Genomic DNA, 23,982 nt, shown 5'->3' with positions numbered 1-23,982 from the left:
CTGTACTGATCCAAGTCACAGGTTAAGCACCTGGATCCACAGTTTGTTGAGGTACTAAACCATCTTTTGACAGCAATAGCATGTATTTTCTTCTTTTCAGTTTATTCAACTAGTTCAGTTCATTCAAAGATAAGAAACTGATTGGAAATTGGGAAAAAAAGGAAAGATTGTTTTCCTCTCCCATTCTAGGAATAAAAATGAGGTTTGAGAGGATGGGATCTACTAGTTCTAAAATCTTGAAGGACATGGTAACTAGAAACTATCAGTTCATTAACTACAGATAAATTATTTTTATTATTTATTTGTATTACTGTAGCACCTAAGAGCCTCATCATGGCCAGAATATACTACTTCTGTTTTTTAATAATCAATTTTAAATGCAAAACATGGTTTAATAAATGTTTTTTCTTATGTATACAGAACATTTTAAGGTAGTTTCATTTAACTAATAAAAACAATTATAAAAAAGCAGGTTCAGTGCATTTTTAATTGAATTCCAATTTTCATTTAAAGAGAGCTTGATATAATACCAAGCAAAAAATTAATAATCTAGTAATTAAAAAATGTATCCAACACTCCATAGCATTAAAAATGTAAATATTAAGAATTTGAATAAATGTATGTTAAGCTATAATACCTTAAATAAATATATCCTCCTAGTCAACAAAAAAGTTCCACGTTTAGTATAATGGCTATATTTAGTTGCAAGTCAACGTATTAATGGTTACCAACCAGTGAGAATCAACCTTTCTCTTGGAAAATAACTGGAGCGTACAAATACAAAACAATATTAAAATAGATACTTTAAATCAAGGTTTCTTCTTACTGATTTAAATCCTGGTTAAAATCGGTGATTTAAATTGCTGTAATTGAAATCAATCCACCCTGTTATAGACCGTGGTTTTTGCTTAAAAAAAAAATAAAAAAATCCCAGATTGTCTAAAGTTTCTTGTACTAATTGTTTAATCTCATTCAGTTTAGATGGTGTGTGTGTGTGAGAGAGAACTTGATTTGGGAAAGAAAGTTGTAGCATCACGAGTATACAACATCAGACATTTTCCTCCATGGATCTTTCTTTAATTTACAGATTGTAAAAGGCTGGATGCTGCAGTATTTGGAAATCTAAAACAGGTGCATATGAATGGAGGTCTGGGTCCAAAATATGCAGTTCCCATAGGGACTGCAGCAATTAATTTAAAGAGTCATTCCAAGTACTTACATATGAGCTATCAACTTTTGAGCACATTAAAAAGAAGAGGGAAGAAACCATAACACCAAGCTAGCAGTCGTCTGCACTGGTTACTGAAAATATAAAAGTTTTACCTGTTCACTGTCATCTGCAAATAAAAACCTACTATAAAGGAATCAGAGTGACTGCTCAGAGAAATAAAGCACAACTCCATTTGCCATGTGATGCACAAACTATTTTAAACAAAAAAAAAGTGTCCATGTTTCCAGGAACTTGGAAGAGTTTGGCATTTCTGAAGTGGGCTGATTACTTGTTAAAGAGAAGGAAGTACAGTCGTACCCACAGGACACTGCTTCTTAGAATGTTTTACTCACAATGTATACTGAGTTCTGATTCTCCCTGAACTAGGCTGTCAGCCTGTTTCCCAAGCGCGCGCATTTCTGGTGCATAGAAAAACCCTGGTCCCAGCTCAAAGCCAAACCTATTCTACCATCATCTCTCCTTCAGTTCTCCATGCTGAGCATGCTTTTGGCTAGGACTATCTTCGGTTCTAAATAATTTTGCTTCCCTCTCCTTGCCAATCTGTTTAGGATTGTCTTTCTAATAGAAGATCAGATTTTGCCCCCATCACTGACACGATGTGGTTCTTTCCTCTGCAAAAGGTCACCCCTGATACCAATAGGACTAATTACACACAGTAAGGCCTTAAAATGTACACTGGTTTAAATAAATCAGTTTTAGAATCTAGTTAAAATGGGGCAAGCCTCTGTTGTAGACTCCAATTGGTTTTACCTTTGATTATATCAAATCAGTTTAAATCCGTAAGTTAATTTACCAATGGAAGCTAAATCAATATAAGCAAGGGCTAAACTGCTTCATGTATGTATGTATTTGGGGACTGCACTCTCTTAACTAGACAGTTTGAAATCGATTTAGTTAAACTGATGCATTTTTCCATTAGACAAGGCGCAAGTTACCACTAATTGTGGTAAAAACAGTGATGAAAGAAGGAGCCATTTCATTAGATTACACTTTGAAAGAGTCTTTTTCTCCTTTTTGCCACAAAAGGTGGGCCAGTGTTGAGCTGTTGTGAATGTGGTTAACTCCAACGCGGTCAGGACTCACTTAACTTCTCCCAGTGGCCTTTGTTTAACCCTTTAATGAAACGTTTACTATTCATTCTGTAATGCATTTCTGTAACCCCCCTCTGCCACATCAATATTTTATTTATGCATTTACATTTAAAACAATACAAAATATACCTATCCAAGGCCCTAGGTACCCTGACACAACATTAACAATGTAATAAATACAGTGAATTCCCAGCAGGGTTAAAGTAATCAACTCAACAGCAACTCAGCCAGCCAGACACATACAGGGTATGTCTACACAGCAATTTTTAGCCTCTCAGCCCAAGCCCTGCAAGCCTGAGTCAACTGACTCAGGCTCTGAGACTAGGTGCTGCGGAATACATTGCAACAAACATATGTGCCCATGGAAACGCCTTTCGCCCTTCATTGCTGTGGGAAGCACATCCTCATCCCTCTCAAAAAAAAACCTGATTGCACAGGTGTCTTTTGCAGCTTGCTCAGAAAGTCACCAGATTTTGGGCTATTTTGTATGTGGGGGGAGTAGGGAGTTCCTGAAGCCCTTGCAGAGATTGTCCTGAAAGCAGTCCTCTTTTTATAATGAGGGGGATCCAGCTAATGCACCTCTGCTGATGGCAGCAATGTTGGTATGGCCTGGGGAGTGAGGCAATTCCTCACATAGGGCTTTATAGGTCATAACTAACCATCAAATTCAAAGACTACCAATATTGCTGCATTGGAAAACATATTTTTCCAGGTTTTACTTTATATTTTCTTGCTGTCATTTGAGGAAAGGAATACAGATATGTCAGTTGGTTTTTAGAAATTAATAATAGGTATATCTCCAATTAATATTATTTTATCTCCTAGAGCTGGAAGGGACCTTGAAAGGTCATTGAGTCTAGCCCTCTGCCTTCACTAGCAGGACCAAGTATTGATTTTTGCCCCAGATCTCTAAGTGGCCCCCTCAAGGATTGAACTCACAACCCTGAGTTTAGCAGGCTAATGCTCAAACCACTGAGCTATCCATCTCCTCAATGTTGTATTAGCAGAGTCAATAAATTGTTACAGAAACATTTTTGTAGTGGAGCTTCACAGTTCCATCAATTAATTCAAGGAAGGTGGCAGTTTAGCAGTTTCCCCTTTCCTCTGCATTTAAAAACCAAGTTTCTAGGTGAACCTCTTGTCCCCGTCTGTCTGTGGAACTCTGCCATGCTGGGTCAGCTATTTAAATCGTAGCATTTTGGAATGAGTTAACTGGTTTAGGAGAGTCGTGTCACTTCCACCAACTGGCGATTGTGATTTGTGCTGCAACTAAGAAACAAGTAATCAGTCCTTTGTATCTCTTATACAGCATCAATTTTTTTTTGGAAAATTAAACAAAAACACTGATGGATTATCTGAACTTCCCAACCTCTTTCCAAAATGTCCTAATTTTTGGACAAGTCCTCTGTGATGGGGTTCAACTCACCACCGCTGGCACCCCCTGCCGGTCACTCTGGGAATTAGCTCTTGACCACTCCGGGGCGTCCTCGCAGCCTGGTAGCTCGCCCATTGTCTCCGTTCTGCTGCCCTGGGACTCGCATTGCTCCCTGCTTGGCGGCGTTCCCTTCAGGACACTCTTCATCTGCTTCAGGACACTGCCCTCTGGCAGTTCCCACTGTTCTGGTCTCACCCCCTTCCAGGGGGAGTTGTTAACAGCAGTCCTTCTGTTTGCCCCTGCCCTGGTGGCCAACCACAACCCTAGAGTCTAGCCCCTCGTCTCAGGGGCAGGTCACAGTCTGTGTCAGCCCCTCTCCTCGGTGGCCCGGGCAATGCAAGCAGGGAAGGGGGGGAACCCGGTTCCACCCACTACTCTGGGTCCTGACCCAGAGACCCTCTAGCAGCAGCCTTTCTCTGTCCTTCTCTCCCCTCTTGTCTGCCTAGTTTCCCTGGGCCACTTCCCCTTTGGACCTATGCACTTTTTCGACCCCTTCTAGCAAGGGCCGCTGCCTGGCAGGTATCTGGGCTGGACCTCTGCTCTCCCCCAAGCCTGCCCAGCACTGCTCTGTCCAAGGTGCTGCTCTCCCTCGCTAGTCAAGGAGTGACTGACTTCTCCTCTGCCAGGTAGCCTTTATATAGGACCTAGCCTGGCTCTGATTGGCTGCCTGTTTCCCTGCCCTGATTGGCTTTCCCCACACCTTGGCTGATTGGCTGCTGATCTGTGCAGCCTCTAGGGCCTGGTTCTCAGGGGGTGGGGCACCGCCCCACCACATCCTCCATATGTGACAAAATCTGCATGTTTCATTACAACTTGGGATTTAAACTTAATGCTTTTAGGGTACACTTTAGAAACTGCAAGTTCACTCTACCAAAAGCCTTTTCAGCATCTAAAAATAGAAATAGATTAGTCAGGTTGATGAAATTGTTGAATCATCCCTCTCCCCCCTCCCAAAAATCAGGTCCAGAACTCTGTGAATGTAGTCTGCTAACTGCCTATTTAACACACAACCTATTTTAGCTATGAAAATATATCTACACAGTATTTTTCAGTCTATTTGATAAGACTGAAGCATGAAGCTTAGTGTTTTGATTTAACAAAGAGATCACAATTGGATAGGTCTCTTCCAAGTTTTGATATTGCTACTATTTGGGCTTCACTCCAGGTATTGAGGATCTCTTACTCTTTCCACTTCTCATTAAAGATCTCTGCCAGTTGTGCTCTGAACTCTGGGAGAACCCATCCAGGCTTGAAGATTTACTGTGTTAAGTGATTTAGTGGTCTCTGTAACTTCATCAGGTGTAAGTGCTCCTGGTCTATCTGATCTGTTTTAGGGAGCTTTAATTCTAAAATTCTAAAATTTAGAATTGCATTAATTCTAAAATTTTTATTTGTTCGGGATGTGCTGGCATAAAGCCTCCTGTAGAAATTTATAAATGCCTCATGTATATCCTTTAGACTTGCAAATGATAATGATTTGGTTTCTTCCAGACTGGAGGTCTGGTTTTTATTATCTTGTATATATTTTAGTCCATTAGCAAGTAGCCTATCACTTTTGTTGCTTTTTTCATAATACTGTTGTTTTGTAAATCTGATTGCCTTTTCAGTTTATAGTAGGTTTGATTTACTTCTAGCCTCAATTAGTCTCTTGTACATGCTCTGGGATTGATTTGTCTGATGTAGCTTTAAGTCTTTCTACTTCTCTCGAGGTTCTTCTTTTCTAACCTTGATATCATAGGATTAATCACTTAATAAGTTACTCCTGAGTTCCAGAGAGTGCTCTTTTAAACCTGGCTTACGTTATGTTTTCTGAAGTATAATTTCTTCTCTAATTTATGGATTCTCTCCTGAGCACGTAAGAGAGGAATGTTTAATCTCCATATGTTTGTTTTAGTTGTGCCCTCAGTTTCTAATGAGAAGCCAGACGGCGCATAATCAGACCAGCACATACATCCTTGTTTAGCCAGAATAGTGTTATGAAACATTGATTTGGAAATTAATAGCATATCAGTTTGTGTATGTATTTGCTGTAGAATTGAATAAAAGGAATAATCTCTTTCATTTGCAGTGAGGCATCTTCAGGAGTCACATACATCATGTGTACCTGCTAGTAGTTTTAGCTCCTTGCCTGACTGTTTCTCTAGCTGTTTTGGTGTCTGATCTGTCTACCTTTAGGATCAGGGCACAGCTATGACCCCATCCACTGTCACAATATCCCCTTCTCCAAATTCTTCCAAGAGTCGGGAGACTTTTTTTTTAAAAAGAGCAATTGACCTCTGCTGCTGAGGGATAGATGCTTCCTAAAGTTAGTATTTTTTTCCAATTGCTTCTTTAATCAACAAGCATTTACCATCTTGGCCTATTATTATTATTATTATTTTATTATGAATAATAGTGTTTACTGTTGTGGTGCCTAAGGGCCAGCCAAGAATGGGTCTCCATTCTTCTAGGTGCTGTACAAATATAGACTTGGTCTACTCTTAAAAGTTAGGTCAACATAGCTATGGTGGTCAGGGTGTGGGGAACCCACACACACACTCTCTCTCTCTCTCTCTCTCTCTTTTGCAGGAATGCCATCTCCTCAAATCAAGTTAGCTACATGAATCCAAAGCCCCCTTCCGTCAATACAGCTGCATCTACTTTGGGGGTTATGCTGGCAGAGTTATGTTGGTCAGAGCTGTGGGTTTTTTCCAGATCCTTGACCAACATAACCCCTAGAGCAGATGCAGCTGTGCTGATGGAAGAGGGTTTCAGGTTGATGTAGTTAACTTCATTTGTGGAGGTGGTGTTCCTACACTGATGGAGAAACCCCTTCTATCAATGTAGGCTGCATCTGCACTATGTGGTTATGCTGGCATAGCTACACTGACCTCACTATGCTGGTGTAGTCTCCATAGTGTAGACATATCTACACAGTAGTTGACAGTCCCTGTCCCAAAGAGTTTACAATCTAAATAGGCAAGATACCCATAGGATGGGGGAGGGGTATAACATACCAGCCCAGTGAACTATGTGATGGCAGGAAACATGTTAGTTCCAGGATTTTTGAGAGGTGGGTTTACTTAAGAGAGGATCAGCTATATATGGGGGGTGGGGTGGGGGAGAAGAGAAGAGAGTGAGGCAGTGGTAGGGGAAGAGGGGCATGTGCGGAGCAAAGCTGAGGTAAAGATACTATCAGGGAGCAGGAGGGGGGAGGGTTGGAGAAACCTGTCAAAACTGTGAAAAATTCTCTGAATGTCCAAAGGTTTCTGCATTGGTGCTTCTGCCCCGTCAGCTGGAGCCTCTGACTAACACCTCTGCAGTTTTCCCCCCAGGTCACGTAGCCAGGGGCGGCTCTACAAATTTGGCCGCCCCAAGCAATCATGCGCGGGAGATGCCCCCGAGCCGCGGGAGCAGCGGACCTGCCGCGGGCATGACTGCGGAGGGTCCGCTGATCGCGCGGCTCAGCTGGACCTCCCGCAGCTGCGGACGGTTCGCTGGTCCGGCGACTCCGGTTGAGCTGCCGCAGTCATGCCTGTGAGAGGTCCAGTCGAGCCGCGGGACCAGCGAACCGTCCGCAGTCATGCCTGCGGCAGGTCCGGTCGTCCCCGGGCTCCGGTGGACCTCCCGCAGGCATGACTGCGGCAGGTCCACCGGCCCAGCCTGCCGCCCCCCTGGGAAAGGGCCGCCCCAGGCGGGTGCTTGCCCCGCTGGGCTCTAGAGCCGCCCCTGCACGTAGCAATGTGTTGGGGAGAGGCATGACCTGGGCAGCATTGCCAACTCTAATGATTTTGTCATGAGTTCCATGATGATTATGTTTCTTAAAGCCCCAGCTCCTGGAGTCATGTAGATATGTGATGATTTCATCCTTTACTCTTAAAGAAAAAAGTAAGTTTCTAGCCCTTGTGGCTATGGAGAAAGCTTCAGAATGTGACCCCAGTACATCCTGATGGCCCCAAAAGCAGAAGACAGATAAAAAGACCACCCAATCTATTATTTTACATAATCTCATGATTTTAAAGTTAACCTCATGATTTTTGGTGAGCCTGACTCATGATTTTTGAACATTCTCTAAGATGAATAATATTTACTTAGATTGGTATTAAAAAAAAAAAAATCCTGCCCAACCTGCTGCTCCCGCAACATTGTTTTTGTTTCTCCAGTTCCCTCTCAACACATTGGTTAAAAGTAATAAACAAAGCCACTATATTATTTTTCTATGTTTTTGTTGTTTTCCCAGCTCTCTCTCCCCCCCACCAAATCCCCATAATATTCTTAATGATATAAAATTCCCCCCTTTCACCTTTCCCTACAATGTGGAGGTTCCCTATAGTCTCAGATACAGCCAGCTGATTAGCCCATTCTACTGGTGTGGTGAACTCCATCTGGGGCATCAAGACTCCCCACCAGGGGTGGAGCTGTGGCACTTTTTGTTTTTTTAAAGAACAGATGTTGGGATCCGTTGCTCAGAGCCATATTTCAGACCCCTTCCTCCTTTATATATCCTGGCTTAAATCACATCTGTGGTGCCACCCCTTCTTCATCCCTTTTCATTGTTATCAACACACATTCATATTCTTTCTTCCCCTTCCTCTTTATGCATCAATTCCAATCTGTAATACCTTTTCCATGAGTTTCAGGGGGTCTTTTAAAGTTTTAAAAAAGGCCAGACTGAGCTCACTAAAAATTGAAGAGCCCACTTACTGACACCATTTCCTCATGACAGCTACCCTCTCTTCTCAAATAGCATTTGGAAGTATAAATTGAAAGGGTATTTTTGGTATTTTTTTCTCAGTTGGTAGAGATGGCTGAAAAATGCCTTTGCTCTCAGTCGTCTTCTTCAGATTCACCCTGCATCTTTATGATTTTATTTCTTGGCTTTTCTGTTCCTGTCTTTTATCTGTCTCTCTCTCTTCCATGTTTAACAAGTTGCCTCTCTATATTTTGGGTCATGGTCTGAGTCTGAATCTGCCTAGGTTTCAGGGCTACCTTCCTTTTAGATTTAGTTTCTTGAGGGTTTTAACCCCTTTGTTTCTCTCCCATTGAGATATTGCTGTCCTTGATGAATAAATGTGTCACAGTTGCACCTGTATTTTCCCATTCTGTGGTCGATTCCAGGAGTGCCCAGTCAGGTCTCAGCACTCTAGCCATCACCTATCTCTGGGCAGGGACCACATCCCACTCCCCTCTGACAGAGGGTTTTAAGGCAGCACAACTCCCTGCCTTCCACTGTAATAGGCAGACTGATTTGCAGTGGATAACGGACAGCACCTGTATGTTACTTTCTCTCCAAGGGCTATAAACTGTGTATTGCCAGCTGTTGCAAGTTGCCACACAGCTCTTTTTAAGTAAGCATATTTTTATTCTTGAGGTTAAAAGCATTACAGAGAAAATGTGTAAAAAAAAAAAAAAATTCCCATCAATCTTAGGATGCCCTAGTAGGGCAAAGTCTTTCCAACCCTTTTGCAAGGGCTGGGGGGGGGGTCCCCCTTGGATAGAAGGGTCTGTTTGTTGGATCAAAAAGAAAGCCCTGAGTCAGTTTAAACCCAGCCATTTTATTTCTTTATCTGTTGGTTCTCTGGAAAACCCGGCTTGAACCTGTACATGCAGCCATCTCTGGAGGTGTTTACAACCTAAATGATTCACCTTAATCACTCCCTATTTTTTTTCATTTCCTGGAGGAACTGTGATACTCCATCCCCCGAGCCTCCCAGAGTCGCATACTATCCTTGGCTCACAGTGATACATAAACAATTACCAGCTCCCCTCTACGTGTGCCCAGCTCCTGCTCCCGACAGGAGGCTCTGCTGTCCAGGTGGCACTGTTACTTGGGTCCTGATGTTGCCTGGCTCCAGGTCTGCCCTGGGCTCCTAGAGGCTTCAGCCCCTGTGTTCCACTATGTGGCCCTGGCTGCAGAGTCCCCAGCTCCCTCTGTGCTGACCCGCTGCCAAGCGCTTTCCTCCTGGGCCCAGCCCTAACACCTGCCAGCTCGGAGAACACTTTGCAGCCAGGGAGGAGAAGGAGCCACCTGGGGTGGGACTGGCAGAAGTACCAGAAATGTGGAAGAAGCATCTTTGTTAGTTAGGGTAGATGTCTTCAGCAAACTGCAACCTATCTGCTGAAGTGTTATGGTGCTGCCAAGAACAAGCCTGTGTTCAGGCTCATTCACTTTGACAGCTGGTCTTGTGCTCACTTAGAGTTGCAGTGTTGATGAACAAGTACAGGCGGGCTGCATTTGAAGGTCTTGCTTCTTATGCTGATCAATACGAGCAGTCCCAGACCACCAGAGAGGCGGGGCAAATTGGAACAAAACAGGTGGAGGTAGCAGAGAGGAACAACCCTGGTCGCAGTTTGGGTGGATACCAGCGGGGACACTCCGAGACCACACCATACCACTGGGGGAAGCCCAAGGCCTCACCTACACCCCAAGGAAAACCCCAGACACCTGATTGTCCCACCATACCATTCTCCAGCAACCCACCTCACCCCAGTGACCAGTCAGCTGGGCGATGTTTTAAATGTAACGAAATGGGGCATGTAAAGGCCAACTGCCCCAAGAACTCCAACAGATTGCAGTTCATTGCACGGGGGTTACATCAAAGGTCCACAGGCCCAGATGCCTCCCAGATACCCTCAGAGCAAAGGGAAACTGAGTGTGGGTGGGAAGGAGGTTATCGCATGTAGGGAATTGGAGCACAAGTATCAGCTATCCACCAATCCTTAGTGGACCTCAAATTCATCAACCCAGAGGCCCAAGTGATGATTCAACCCTTCAAGTCAAATTCTTTTGACTTGCCTACAGCCAAGTTGCCTGTCCAATACAAGGGCTGGTCAGGAATGTGGACTTTTGCAGTCTGATGATTATCCCATTCCTATGCTGCTGGGGGAAGACTTGCCCATCCACGTGAAGCTAGCCAAGAGGGTAGGAATGGTCACCCACAGCCAGGCTAAGCAAGCCTTCACACCTATCCCTGTTCCTAAGCCTTCTACAAGGGTCCTGTCTGTGACAGCAGTAGTGGATTTGTGCCTTGGGGAAGTTTTTCATGCGAGTCCCCATATCTGTACCCCAGAGTTCAGAGTGGAAAGGGAACCCTGACAACAATGGTCACCATTATAAAGGCAACATTTACCAGCTGCTATCAGGCTACAGCATCTTTGATCCCACGTCTAAGCATAGAGAAATACCACCATATCTTAGTGGCTAGAACGATAACTGTTGAATTTCCAGTGGTGACCACTGTAACCATTTAGCTGAATTTTGCAACTAAGCAAAATGTCACGGTGTTAAAATTACCCAGCATGAAAGGGGAAAAATATTTGTGTTTAAATATAATGAAAAAAATGCAACTATTTTTGATAAGCATTTTCATGGATATTCACATCTGGAAGGAAAATGGTTCAAGGTTTTAGTTGGAAAAGAAGCAGAATGTTAGGTTAGTTACAGATTCTCATGAATGATATGTACAGCATGAATAGTTTTGCACTGTGTGGGGTTATTTTTGCATCCAGTCCTGGGGAGGAGATGTTTAAATTTTTTTTTCATTTTACTGCATGAATTAAGACCTTTAGTAATTGCCTTTTATCCATAAGGAATCATTAAATACGCACACAACACACATTCTGTGATTTTACAGCATGCTTGAAACGGCTTGTAATTATCTTAGCCAACAAAGAGGATCATTGCTGCTAGTAAGGGTAGCTTCCATAATAGAGAATATTTTACAGTTTGAAAAGACTTATTAGAAAACAAGTGAAAGCAGGTTATTTTTTTCTGAAACAAAATCACAACAAGGGCATTAGTAAATTATCTGGATTATATTTACTTTCTGCATTTCTCTCCTGAATTCCTGTTCACCATAAATACCACTCTAGTACCCCAGTTACTGAGCAGGGTAATTGCAGGCTGGCACCAGTCCCCAAAGATCTAACTATTAATACTAGTTCTTTTTTATCAGTCCCATTGGCATATCTAACAGTTAAGGGTGATATGTTTTTATGGCTGATATATAATACATGGTTAATGCCTAATTTGTGTCACTTAATATTAAGTTGACAATTATTTTTCTAGGAGTCCAGGAAAGCTGGCAGTATTTTAAAGAATCCTTATTGAGGTTGCAGGAAAAAAACATTCTGATGTGTAGAAAGAATAGTAAATATGGACCAGCTTGGCTTAACAGTGAAATCCTTGCTGAGCTTAAACGCAAAAAAGAAGCTTACAAGAAGTGGAAGCTTGGACAAATGACCAGGGAGGAGTATAAAAAGATTGGTCAGGCATGCAGGAGTGAAATCAGGAAGGCCAAATCACACTTGGAGTTGCAGCTAGCAAGAGATGTTAAGAATAACAAGAAGGCTTTCTTCAGGTACATTAGCAACAAGAAGAAAGTCAAGGAAAGTGTGGGCCCCAATGAGGGAGGCTACCTAGTGACAGAGGATGTGGAAAAAGCTAATGTACTCAATGATTTTTTTGCCTCTGTCTTCACAAACAAGGTGAGCTCCCAGACTGCTGCACTGGGCAGCACAGTATGGGGAGAAGGTGACCAGCCCTTTGTGGAGAAAGAAGTGGTTCGGGACTATTTAGAAAAACTGGATGAGCACAAGTCCATGGGGCCGGATGCGCTGCATCCGAGGGTGCTAAAGGAGTTGGTGGATGTGATTGCAGAGCCATTGGCCATTATCTTTGAAAACTCATGGCGATCAGGGGAGGTCCCGGATGACTGGAAAAAGGCTAATGTAGTGCCCATCTTTAAAAAAGGGAAGAAGGAGGATCCGGGGAACTACAGGCCAGTCAGCCTCACCTCAGGCCCTGGAAAAATCATGGAGCAGGTCCTCAAGGAATCAATTCTGAAGCACTTAGAGGACAGGAAAGTGATCAGGAACAGTCAGCATGGATTCACCAAGGGCAAGTCATGCCTGACTAACCTAATTGCCTTCTATGACGAGATAACCGGCTCTGTGGATGAGGGGAAAGCAGTGGATGTACTATTTCTGGACTTTAGCAAAGCTTTTGATACAGTCTCCCACAGTATTCTTGCCAGCAAGTTAAAGAAGTATGGGCTGGATGAATGGACGGTAAGGTGGATAGAAAACTGGCTAGATGGTCGGGCTCAACGGGTAGTGATGAATGGTTCCATGTCTAGTTGGCAGCCGGTATCAAGTGGAGTGCCCCAAGGGTCGGTGCTGGGGCCGGTTTTATTCAATATCTTCATTAACGATCTGGAGGATGGTGTGGACTGCACCCTTAGCAAGTTTGCAGATGACACTAAACTGGGAGGAGTGGTTGATACGCTGGAGGGTAGGGCTAGGATACAGAGGGACCTAGACAAATTAGAGGATTGGGCCAAAAGAAATATGATGAGGTTCAACAAGGACAAGTGCAGAGTCCTGCACTTAGGACGGAAGAATCCCATGCACTGCTACAGACTAGGGACCGAATGGCTGGGCAGCAGTTCTGCAGAAAAGGACCCAGGGGTTAAGGTGGTCGAAAAGCTGAATATGAGTCAAGTGTGCCCTTGTTGCCAAGAAGGCTAATGGCATTTGGGGCTGTATAATTAGGGGCATTGCCAGCAGATCGAGGGATGTGATTATTCCCCTCTATTCGTCATTGGTGAGACCTCATCTGGAGTACTGTCCAGTTCTGGGCCCTACACTACAAGAAGGATGTGGAAAAATTGGAGAGTTCAGCGGAGGGCAACAAAAATGATTAGGGGCTGGAGCACATAACTTATGAGGAGAGGCTGAGGGAACTGAGATTGTTTAGTCTGCGGAAGAGAAGAATGAGGGGGGATTTGATAGCTGCTTTCAACTACCTGAAAGGGGGTTCCAAAGAGGATGGATCTAGACTGTTCTCAGTGGTGGCAGATGACAGAACAAAGAGTAACGGTCTCAAGTTGCAGTGGGGGAGGTTTAGGTTGGATATTAGGAAAAACTTTTTCACTCAGAGTAGTGAAGCACTGGAATGGGTTACCTAGGGAGGTGATGGAATCTCTTTCCTTAGAGGTTTTTAAGGTCAGGCTTGACAAAGCCCTGGCTGGGATGATTTAGTTGGGAATTGGTCCTGCTTTGAGCAGGGGGTTGGACTAGATGACCTCCTGAGGTCCTTTCCAACCCTGATATTCTATGATTCTATATTGTGTCCTCCATCCTTGCTTCCTCCTTAAGGTCTCTATGGAATACCATATTAATCAAGAGATCCACCTACCAGTGGTTTACCCAAAGTCTCATGCCTCCAGAGAGACCAGCCTATGTACACTCAACATCAGAAGGGCTCTTGCCTTCTACTATAACAGGACTAAGATCTTTCAGGCCTCTCCGAGTTTATTTGTTCCATTTGCAGAGGGGATGAAGGGATACCCTATTTCCACTCAAAGACTGTCAATGTAGGTTTTGGGCTGCACTTTAACCTGTTATGACTCTGTTGGGATGCACCTCCCTGACAGAGTGACAGCCCGCTCACAAGAGGCCATACCACATCTAGAGTTCTACTGTAAGACCTTCCCATAACAGTATGTAGTACTGCAGTATGTAGGACTGCAACTAGGTCTTCCGTCCATACCTTTGCCAAGTCCTATTGCATTTTACTAGATGATACTATCTCCAAACTGTCTTGGACTTGCGTCCTCAACGCCCTCCTCCTCGTTGATTTATTGCTTGGGCATCTCCTGCAGTGGAGCATCCATAGGGATGCGTACTCGAAGAAAAAGGAGAGGTTACTTAATTTACAGTAACTTAAGTTCTTCAAGATGTTGTGTCCCTATGAGTGCTCCACCTCCTTCCCTTCTGCTTTTCAGTCAAGAAAGAACTGAGGGGCAGCGGGCCTGCACCTCCTTATATGCGCTTGTTTGGAGGCACAGGGTACTGCTCTGTGCAGGCCCATGGATGCTGCTCATGCTCTGCATTCTCCAGTTGAGAGCACACTGTGCCCACATCCTATGGTGAAGCACCCACAGGGACAAAACATCTCTAAGAACTCAAGTTACTGTAAGTTAAGTAACCTCTCCTTCCCCTGATGGCTGTACCAAGTGAAGTCCTCTTTAAGGTGAGTTTGGGGCTCTATAGAAACTCTGTCAACTGAAGTGATACACTGAATGTGTGTCACCTTTGTGCCCTGGCCCCACACAACTGCTGATGAAGGCCTTTCAGATTTGAGGCAGTGTTGTTGGGCTGCAGAGTGCTTGATTTATTTTTTAACCTTAATTTTATATTAATATGACGTTGCACTTTTTAAAGTATGCTGCTGAGTGTGAATATAATGTAACTAAAATATGCTTCATGCAAAAGGTCTCTTGTAAGGTATCATTACAAAGCTTATAATCTACTGAGTGTGGTCATCCTATTTGTATAAATGTATCACTCTTGTATCTGAAACTAGAAATATAAAATATAACTCTGAGGGCCTATTGTAATTATGCAAAGTATGGGCCATTAATGGTGGTTTGGAATCTTGATGGCTCCCATTAACCAGGACAATTGTCTGCAGATGGCTCTGTTTTACTTGTAAGCAGGGCCGGCTTTAGGCCGATTCCCTCAATTCCCGTGAATCGGGCCCCGCGCCTCAGAGGGCCCCGCAGTGTCCGGAAGAGGGGCCCCACAAGGTAAGGCCCCGGAAGATGACTGCTGCCAAGGAAGGACCCTCCGCCAAAGTGCTGCTGGAAACAGCGGCAACCAATTGAGTTGCCTCTGAATTGCCGCCGCTATATTTGGCGGCAGCTCAATCGCTACCACTGTCTTCGGCAGCATTTCGGCGGCAGCTCTTTCGAATCAGGCCCCGCACATCCTAAAGCTGGCCCTGCTTGTGAGTCTTCCTGTATACCTGTGTGCTTGCAAGTGGGTAATGAAGTCTTACAGTGACGTGATCATGTCACCTGAACTGGAATCCATCTTTAACCTGGTGCTTTTCCATTGAGAGGGGAGTGGGGGGAACCCAGAGGGACAAAGGATTCCCACCTTACGCAAAAGATATATAAGTGGGTGGAACAGAGAGAAGGGGAGTCATCATGAGAAATCCCCTAGCTACCACCTGAGCTGGAACAAAGGCTGTACCAGGGGAAAGGATTGTGCCCAGACTAGGAAGGCACCCAGTCTGTGAAAGAAAGTTATTGAAACATCTCTGAGGGTGAGATTTTATCTGTATTCAGTTTTATTACTGTATTAGACTTAGATTTGCATGTTTTGTTTTACTTTACCTGGTAATTCACTTTGTTCTGTCTGTTACTCCTTGGAACCACTTTAATTCTACTTTATGTATTTAATAAAATCACTTTTTACTTATTAATTAACCCAGAGTGTGCATTAATACCTGGGGGGGGGGCAAACAGCTGTGCATATCTGTCTATCAGTGTTATAGAGGGCGAGCAATTTGAGTTTACCCTGTATAAGCTTTATACAGGGTAAAATGGATTTGTTTGGGGTTTGGGACTCCATTGGGAGTTGGGCATTTGAGTGTTAAAGACAGGAACACTTCTGTAAGTTGCTTTCAGTGAAGTTTGCAGCTTTTGGGGCATGTGGTTCAGACCCTGGGTCTGTGTTGGAACAGATGGGCGTGTCTGGCTCAGCAAGATGAGGTGCTGGAGTCCTGGGAAAGCAGGAGCAGTAGTAGTCTTGGCACGTCAGTTGGCAGTTCCCAAGGGGGTTTCTGTGACCCAACCCGTCACAATTAAGACTAGGGTTTTTGTTTTTATTTTATTTATTTTGCAAGAAATATGAGTGAACTACAGCTGCAGAGACCTTTCCAGAATGCAGTGTTTTTTAAAGCTGCCTTGAGACACTCTGTGTGCCAACCTGTAGTGCAGCATAAATAGGGCACATTATTTTCAAATGACTTGGCTCCTTGACATTATTTCAATTTGGTTAGATCTGGGATTCAATAAGATGTAGGGTTCATAATCAGGTCCAGTTTCTGAAAATCATTTCAGAACAGAGTCATGCAGTACCTGTAACACTGTGTTCAGATCTGGGCAAATCTACTGGAAAGGTATAGTCACAGAGTGAGTTCAGAGAGAAATGAATGTGAACAAGAGGCTGGAGGGACTGATTTATAGAGAAATATAAAAGTGCTAGCTAGGTATAGCTCAGCTAAGCAATAACTGTGGGGAGAGCATAAATCTGCAAAGAGCTGAGGGGTAAAATAAAGAGGGAGATGAATTCTTTAGAATGAAAGAGAACTACAATTAATGGAATGAAAATCTGAAAAGGAATAGGCTGAAATCAAGAAAAATGTCTTGATAGTGAAATGTGTGACTAGAAAATCCTTGCTGGGAAGTTGTGAAAGTCACATCCTTGGATACATTGAAAATGGTATTGGACAAAACACCTCCATCCTGAATGACCCAATAGGTCTCCATTTCTAATTTCTATGATGCTATGAAGATTTTTTAAAAGTCTCAAACTAATGGGCTGATAATTTAATAGTCAGACATGTGAGTTGGAGCGGGAGGAAGGAATATTTAGAAATTAGTTTACTTCCAAAGAAACATCAGTTGACAAAGTTGTGTAACTGTAACTATTAATAAATAGGCTAACAACCCTTTGTAAAAAGTTTTCATGTGGTTTCTCTTTGAACAGAGGGCCCAATGCAGACAGGGCTGAGCTATTTTACTGACTGAAAGTAGCTGTAATACAGAACTATAGAAATACCTTAACTGACCTTTCCAGCCTCTTCTAACACAAGAGTGTAGTGTAGGCAATAGATTCTCCAGTGTTTTATCCAGTCCAGAGTTTACACAAGTGATGAGACTTCCATCACTTCCTTTGAGAGGCTGTTCCAGGATCCCAGAGTCCTTAGTGTTCCACAATGCATTGCAGTCTCTCAATGCTTAGTTTACATCTCTTCAGCCAATTTGCAATCATAGTATGCTTCACTTCCCATCTTACACTATTCAGTGGTGGGGTTGCCATTCCCTGTTACACAGCTGCTGTATTCCACCCAAGAAGTGGCTGAAATTCCAGAGGGGGTGAACTGGTTTATATGTTTGCAAATCACTTCCCCCTTGCCTGGAAGTTATTCAGGTGGTTAATGGGCTCAATTTGGTTTTATCCAGTTCTCTCCAAATATGTCCCAAAAGGAAGCTGCCAAGTATGATACAGAGTTCCGAACAAAATAAAACCTATCATGAATAAATAAGCTACAGCACTTTCCTTTAGTTACTGGAAAACTACTGGTGGTATATGGATTAGGACTGAAGTCAGAATTTATCACTGGTGTATCAGGCCAGGCCTGTTGCAGTTTAGGGTTTCTTGCGGTTAAAAATGTAAGAATGGCCATACTGTGTCAGACAAATGGACCATCTAGCCAGTCTCCTGTCTTCCACCAGTGGCTGATGCCAGATGCTTCAGAGGGAATGAATAGAACAGGGCTAATTATCAAGTGATCTATCCCCTGTCATCCAGTCCCAGCTTCTGGCTGTCGGAGAGTTAGGGATACTTGGAGCATGAGGTTGTGTCCTTGACCATCTTGGCAAATAGCCATTGATGGACCTGTTCTCCATAAACTGATCTAGTTCTTTTTTGAAACCCATTATACTTTTGGCCTTCACAACATCCCCTGGCAACAAGTTCCATAGGTTGACTGTGCATTGTGTGAAGAAGTACTTAATTTTGTTTTAAACCTGCTACCTATTAATTTCATTGGGTGATCTCTACTTCTTGTGTTATGTGAAGGGGTAAATAACACTTTTCTATTCACTTTGTCCACGCCATTCATAATTTTATAGTCCTCTCCACTTAGTATCTTCTCTTAGTCATCTCCTTTCTAAGCTGACAGTCCCAGTCTTTTTAATCTCTCCTCATATGTTTCATACCTATAATAATTTTTGTTGCCTTTCTCTGTACCTTTTCCATTTCTAATGTATCTTTTTTGAGATGGGGTGACCAGAATTGCACTCAGTATTCAAGGTGTGGGTGTACCATGAATTTATATCAAGTATTTTGTCTTACTGTGTATACCTTTTCTAATGGCTCCTATTGTTCTGTTAGCTTTTTTGCATGCCACTGCACATTGAGTGGATGTTTTCAAAGAACCATCCACAATAATGCCAAGATCTCTTTGCATGGGAACAGCTCATTTAGACCCATCATTTTCTAAGTATAGTAGGGATTATGTTTTCCAATGTACATTACATTGCACTTATCAACATTGATTTGCATCTGCCCTTTTGTTGCCAAGTCACCCAGTTCTGCGAAATCCCTTTGTATCTCTTTGCAGTCAGCTTTGGACGTAACTATCTTGAGTAATTTAGTACCATCTACAAACTTTGCCACCTGACTGTTTGCCCCCTTTTCCAGATAATTTATGAATATGTTGAAAAGCACTGGTTCCAAAATAGATCCTTGGGGAACCTCATTAGTTACTGAATGAAAACTGAACATTTATTCCTACCTTTGTTTTCTATCATTGAACCAGTTACTGATCCATGAGAAGACCTTTCCTCTTATTCCGTGACTGCTTAGTTTGCTTAAGAGCCTTTGGTGAGGGACCTTGTCAAAGGCTTTCCGAAGGCTACTGTGAAATGACACTAGTATTGGTTGTGATGTTGATAAACTGACTCTAGTGTCAGCTTGTAGATGAATTAGGATCTAAATGTAACCTACATTGGTGGAATGACACTACTCCAGGCCTCAGTGAGCATGTGTATGATAGTGGATTAAAGTCATGTACAACCCTATTCTATAAACAAAATGCATCCCTTGGGCAAATTCATCTTCCTAATTCATAATGTGGATTTTCTCTTGCATATTCTCCACTCATTCTGGGTGCAGTAATGCCAGCGGGAGCTCCACAAGTGCAGAATATGCACTAGAGATACATAATGAAAATCCTAGAGGAGATTTCTGCCTTTGATTGGAATTCATGCATCCATCTCTGACGCAATGAGATTCTGGGTGAATTAGCGCACTGACTGCCATCCCTAGTTCTGCCTGGAGCCTCCTCTCTCTTCCATCCCCAACCCCAGTCCATCAAACTGCATGATTTCTCCATGGTTTTAAAATACAGAAATCTGTTGGTCTTCAGAATGCTTTTGGAACACTGGAAAGAGCATGTGCTGTGGTGGTGTTTGTGAAACAATGCTTTCTGTGAATTTTGAAGCCTAAATCTTAGGACTGTAAGAACATTTCTTCTTGCAAATTGTCCCCTTTCCCTTTGTCAGTCTGTCACTACCACTGATGTCAATTGTCAGGAATAGTGATTATATCAGTTAAACAGCATCAAATAGTTTTTCTGTAAAACTCTAATAGGGGCATTGATACCTCTATGTGCATTTGCAGGACTAGTGCCTCTTTATCAGATATTTCTTTTACCAAATCATTCAAACTTACCTTCACATTTTCTGTCTGTTGGTTTTGGTTTTTTTCCCCCTCCACCGGTGGACCCCCCATCCCCAACAAAGTGTCCTGTTATTTTCTTCATTTCATCTGGTCACCCTGGTGGCTGGTGTGAATCCATCAAGGAGTGATGGTAGTCGTGAAAGGTTATTTGACTGTGGGGAACAGGCTGGACTCCTTAACTGTACATTTGCAGTGCTTATTATGTTTGGGTTTATTTGAAGGCATAGAAGTGTTGTAAAGAGTGTTTTCTAACATTTTCGAACATCAAAACATACTATCAACCTTAACTCTTTTTTTAAAAATGATTTGTATATGTGAGTAAATTAGAACAGTTCTACAAAAGTCTGTTCTGAAAACATTCATTTAAAATCACAGAGACGCATCTGGGAAAAGTAACCTTTAGTTTATAGTTTTAATAACATGACTGCTTTTCAGTGTAATAAAAATTACACCATATTATGCCATAATTTTTTTGTCAGATTTAATCTGTTCATTGATTTATGAACATGAAACTTAAAGGGCTTATTCAGAAAGGCCACGATTCAGTGGCCCAGACCTATAAGCCTATAGAATCATACAGCTGGAAGGGACCTCGAGAAGTCATCAAGTGCAACCTTCTGCCCTGTGGCAGGACCAAGTAAACCTAGACCATCCCTGACAGGTGTTTGGCCAACATGTTTTTAAAAACCTCCAACAATGGGGATTCTACAACATCCCTTGCAAGCCTATTCTAGAGCTTAACTACCCTTCTAGATAGTTTTTCCTAATATCTAACCTAAATCTCTCTTGCTGCAAATTAAGTCCTTTACTTCTTGTCCTACCTTCAGTGGATGTGGAGAACAATTGATCCCTGTGCTCTTTGTAGCAGCCCTTAATATATTTGAAGACTGTTATCAGGTTCACACTCCGTTTTCTTCAGTTAAACATGCCCAGTGTTTTAACCTTTCCTCAGACATCAATTTTTCTAAACTTTTTATCATCTTTGTTTCTTTCCTCTGGACTATCTCCAATTTGTCCACATCTTTCCTTAAGTGTGGCACTCAGAATTAGACAGAGTACTCCCGGTAAAGTCTTGCCAGTGCTGAGTGGAGTGGGACAATTACCTCCTGTGTCTTGCATACAACGCTCCTATTAATTTACCCAGAATAATAGCCTTTTTTGCAGTTGCCTCACGTGACTGACTCATATTCAATTTATGATTCACTATAACCCTCAGATACTTTTCGATAGTACTACCAACAACTAGTTTTCCCCCATTTCGCAGTTGTACATTTGATTTTTTTTTTTTTTACTTCCTGAGTAAAGTACTTTGCACTTACATTTATTGAATTTCATCTAGTTGATTTCAGACCAATTCTCCAATTTGTCAGGGACATTTTGAATTCTATTCCTGTCCTCCAAAGAGTTTACAACCCCTCCAAGCTTTGTGACATCCACAATTGTATAAGCATGCTCTCTGTCATTAACAAAATTTTTGAATAGTACCAGACACAGGACTGTCCCCTGAGGGACCCCATTAAATATACCCTCCTAGTTTGACAGCAAACCATTGATGACTACTCTTTGAGTATGGTTTATCAACCAGTGTGCACCCACCTTATAGTAACTTCATCTAGACCACATTTCCTTAGTTTGCTTATGAGAATGTCATATGGGATTGTGTCAAAGCCTTAGTAAAATCAAGGTGTATCACATTTGCTGCTCCCCCCCATACCAACTAGGCCAGTAACCCTGTTAAGAAGGAAGTTGGTCTGGCACAATTTGTTCTTGATAAATCCATGCTGGCATTCCTTATAACCATATTATCCTCCAGGTGCTTACAAACTGATTGTTTAATAATTTGTTCCAGTATCTTTACAAGTACAAAGTTATTTTGGTTTCTTATTCCTGTTCCTCTTTGTTCCCCTTTTTAAAGATAGGTGCTATATTTGCCCTTCTCCAGTCATCTGGCACTTCACTCATCCTCTAGGCATTCTCAAAGATAAATGCCAACAGTTCCGAGATAGTTTCAGCTAGTTCCTGAAGTATCCTAGTATGAATTTCATCAGGCTTGACCACATTTCACTTATCTAAATATTCTTTAACTTGATCTTTCCCTGTTTTGGCTTGCATTCCGTTCCCTCTTGTTAATATTAATTATGTTGAGTACCTGGTCACCATTACCTTTTTTAGTGATGACTGAAGCAAAATAGGTATTAAACACCTCAGCTTTCTTGATGTCATCAGTTATTAGCTCTCCTTCCCCAGTAAGCAGAGGACCTATGGTTTCCTTCATCTTACTCTTGCTCCTAATGTATTTAAGAACCTCTTATTGTCTTTTATGTCATTTGCTAGATGTAACGCATTTTGTGCTTTAGTCTTTCTGATTTTGTCCCTATATGCTTGTGCTATTATTTGTACTCCTTAGCAATTTGTCCGTTTCTACATTTTGCAGGATTTCTTTTTCATTTTCCAGTTATTAAAGCGCTCCTGATGGAGCCATATTAGCCTCATACATCTTTCCTTCACATAAGGATAATTTGTAGTTGTGCTTTTAATATTGTCTCCTTGAGATACTGCCAACTCTCCTGAACTCCGTTATCCCTTACATTTTCTTCCCATGGGACTTTTCCTACCAGTTCTCAGAGTTAGTTAATATCTGATTTTTAAGTCCAGTGTCCTTATTCTGCAACTCTCACTGTTTCCTTTCCTTAGAATAATTAAATCTATCATTTCATGATGACTTTCACCCATATTGCCTTCCACTTTGATTTGCTACTTGTTCCTCCCATTTGTCAAAACCAAGCTTAAAATGGCTGCCCCTCTTGGTTACTTCTTCCGATTTCTGGAACAAAAAGTTGTCCCCAATACATTCCAAGGACTAAGTGAAAATTGTGTGTTGCCATATTACTTTTCCAACAGATGTCTGGGTAGTTAAAGACCCCCATTACTATCAGGTCCTGTTTTGGATATTTGTTATAATCCACTCATGAGATTTATCCCACCAAGTCTCTCTGATGCCTATTAAGTCATAATTCAGCTTATGTATGAGTGCTTCCAGTTCTTACTGGTAATCCCTCATACTCCTTGCATTTATCTAAGAGATTTCAGAGGTTGAGCAGACTCCTGCACTGATTTCTCTCTCGTTGCTCCTATGACCCTATTGTAATTTTCCATGTCCCTCAGCCCCCAACATCTAACCCTCAGTTCAGGTCACTCTTTTTATATTTACCTGTGGGCTTTTGTCGTCTCCTCCTTTTGAACCCAGTTTAAAGTCAATGCATGAAGATACTCTTCCCCTTCTTGGTTAAGTGTACCCCATCTCTTCCCAGCAGACTGTCTTAATGGAACAGCATCCCATGGTGGAGGAAGCCAAAGCCCAGTCATGCATTCATCTCCTGGATGCACATATCCCTGCTAGAGTCCTGATCCTCAACAGAGAGGATGGACAGCAACTTAAATGCTTGCTTGACCACAGACCAAAATTTAGAACAAGGTTTGGGTTCAGATTTCAACCACTCCATAACGTCGACATGAGTTCAGATTTGGGGTTCCAGTATGGTTCATTAGTGGCCCTATGTGCAAGATTTGGATGAGGGTTTGCGGGTGAATTTTGAAAACAATCCCCCCCACCCCCCAAGTTTAGAGTAGACATTTTGTCTCCAGTCTTAACTATATGGTTATCCCAGTGGGTTTACTGCAACTGAAAGAGATGGGGAGTCCTTCTTACTTTGGGTGAGAAATTTCTGGCAATACTGGTAGCCTTAGGGTTTTTTTTCTGTAGTAAAAGCTGACAGTTAAATTCATACCATATATTTGTGTGCAAGAGAGCAGCTAGTAAAAAAGATACCCAAGGAGAAAATAATCCTACTGTAGCTGAACTGATTTTTTTCTTTGTCTCTGATTTTTTTAAATCAATTTAATCCCAACTCCATTCTAGTGCCCTT

General features: G+C 42.4%; 1 protein-coding gene across 1 annotated transcript in view; it reads left to right on the top strand.

The window, feature by feature from the left end:
• The window catches only part of TUB (TUB bipartite transcription factor), a 269,551-nt gene that overhangs the window by 5,750 nt on the left and 239,819 nt on the right, over positions 1-23,982 (top strand). The window lies entirely within an intron of this gene.

The sequence above is a fragment of the Mauremys reevesii genome, linkage group 4 (assembly GCF_016161935.1).
Source record: "Mauremys reevesii isolate NIE-2019 linkage group 4, ASM1616193v1, whole genome shotgun sequence".
Classification (NCBI taxonomy): Eukaryota; Metazoa; Chordata; order Testudines; family Geoemydidae; genus Mauremys; species Mauremys reevesii.
This window is presented reverse-complemented; position numbering and strand designations above follow the sequence as displayed.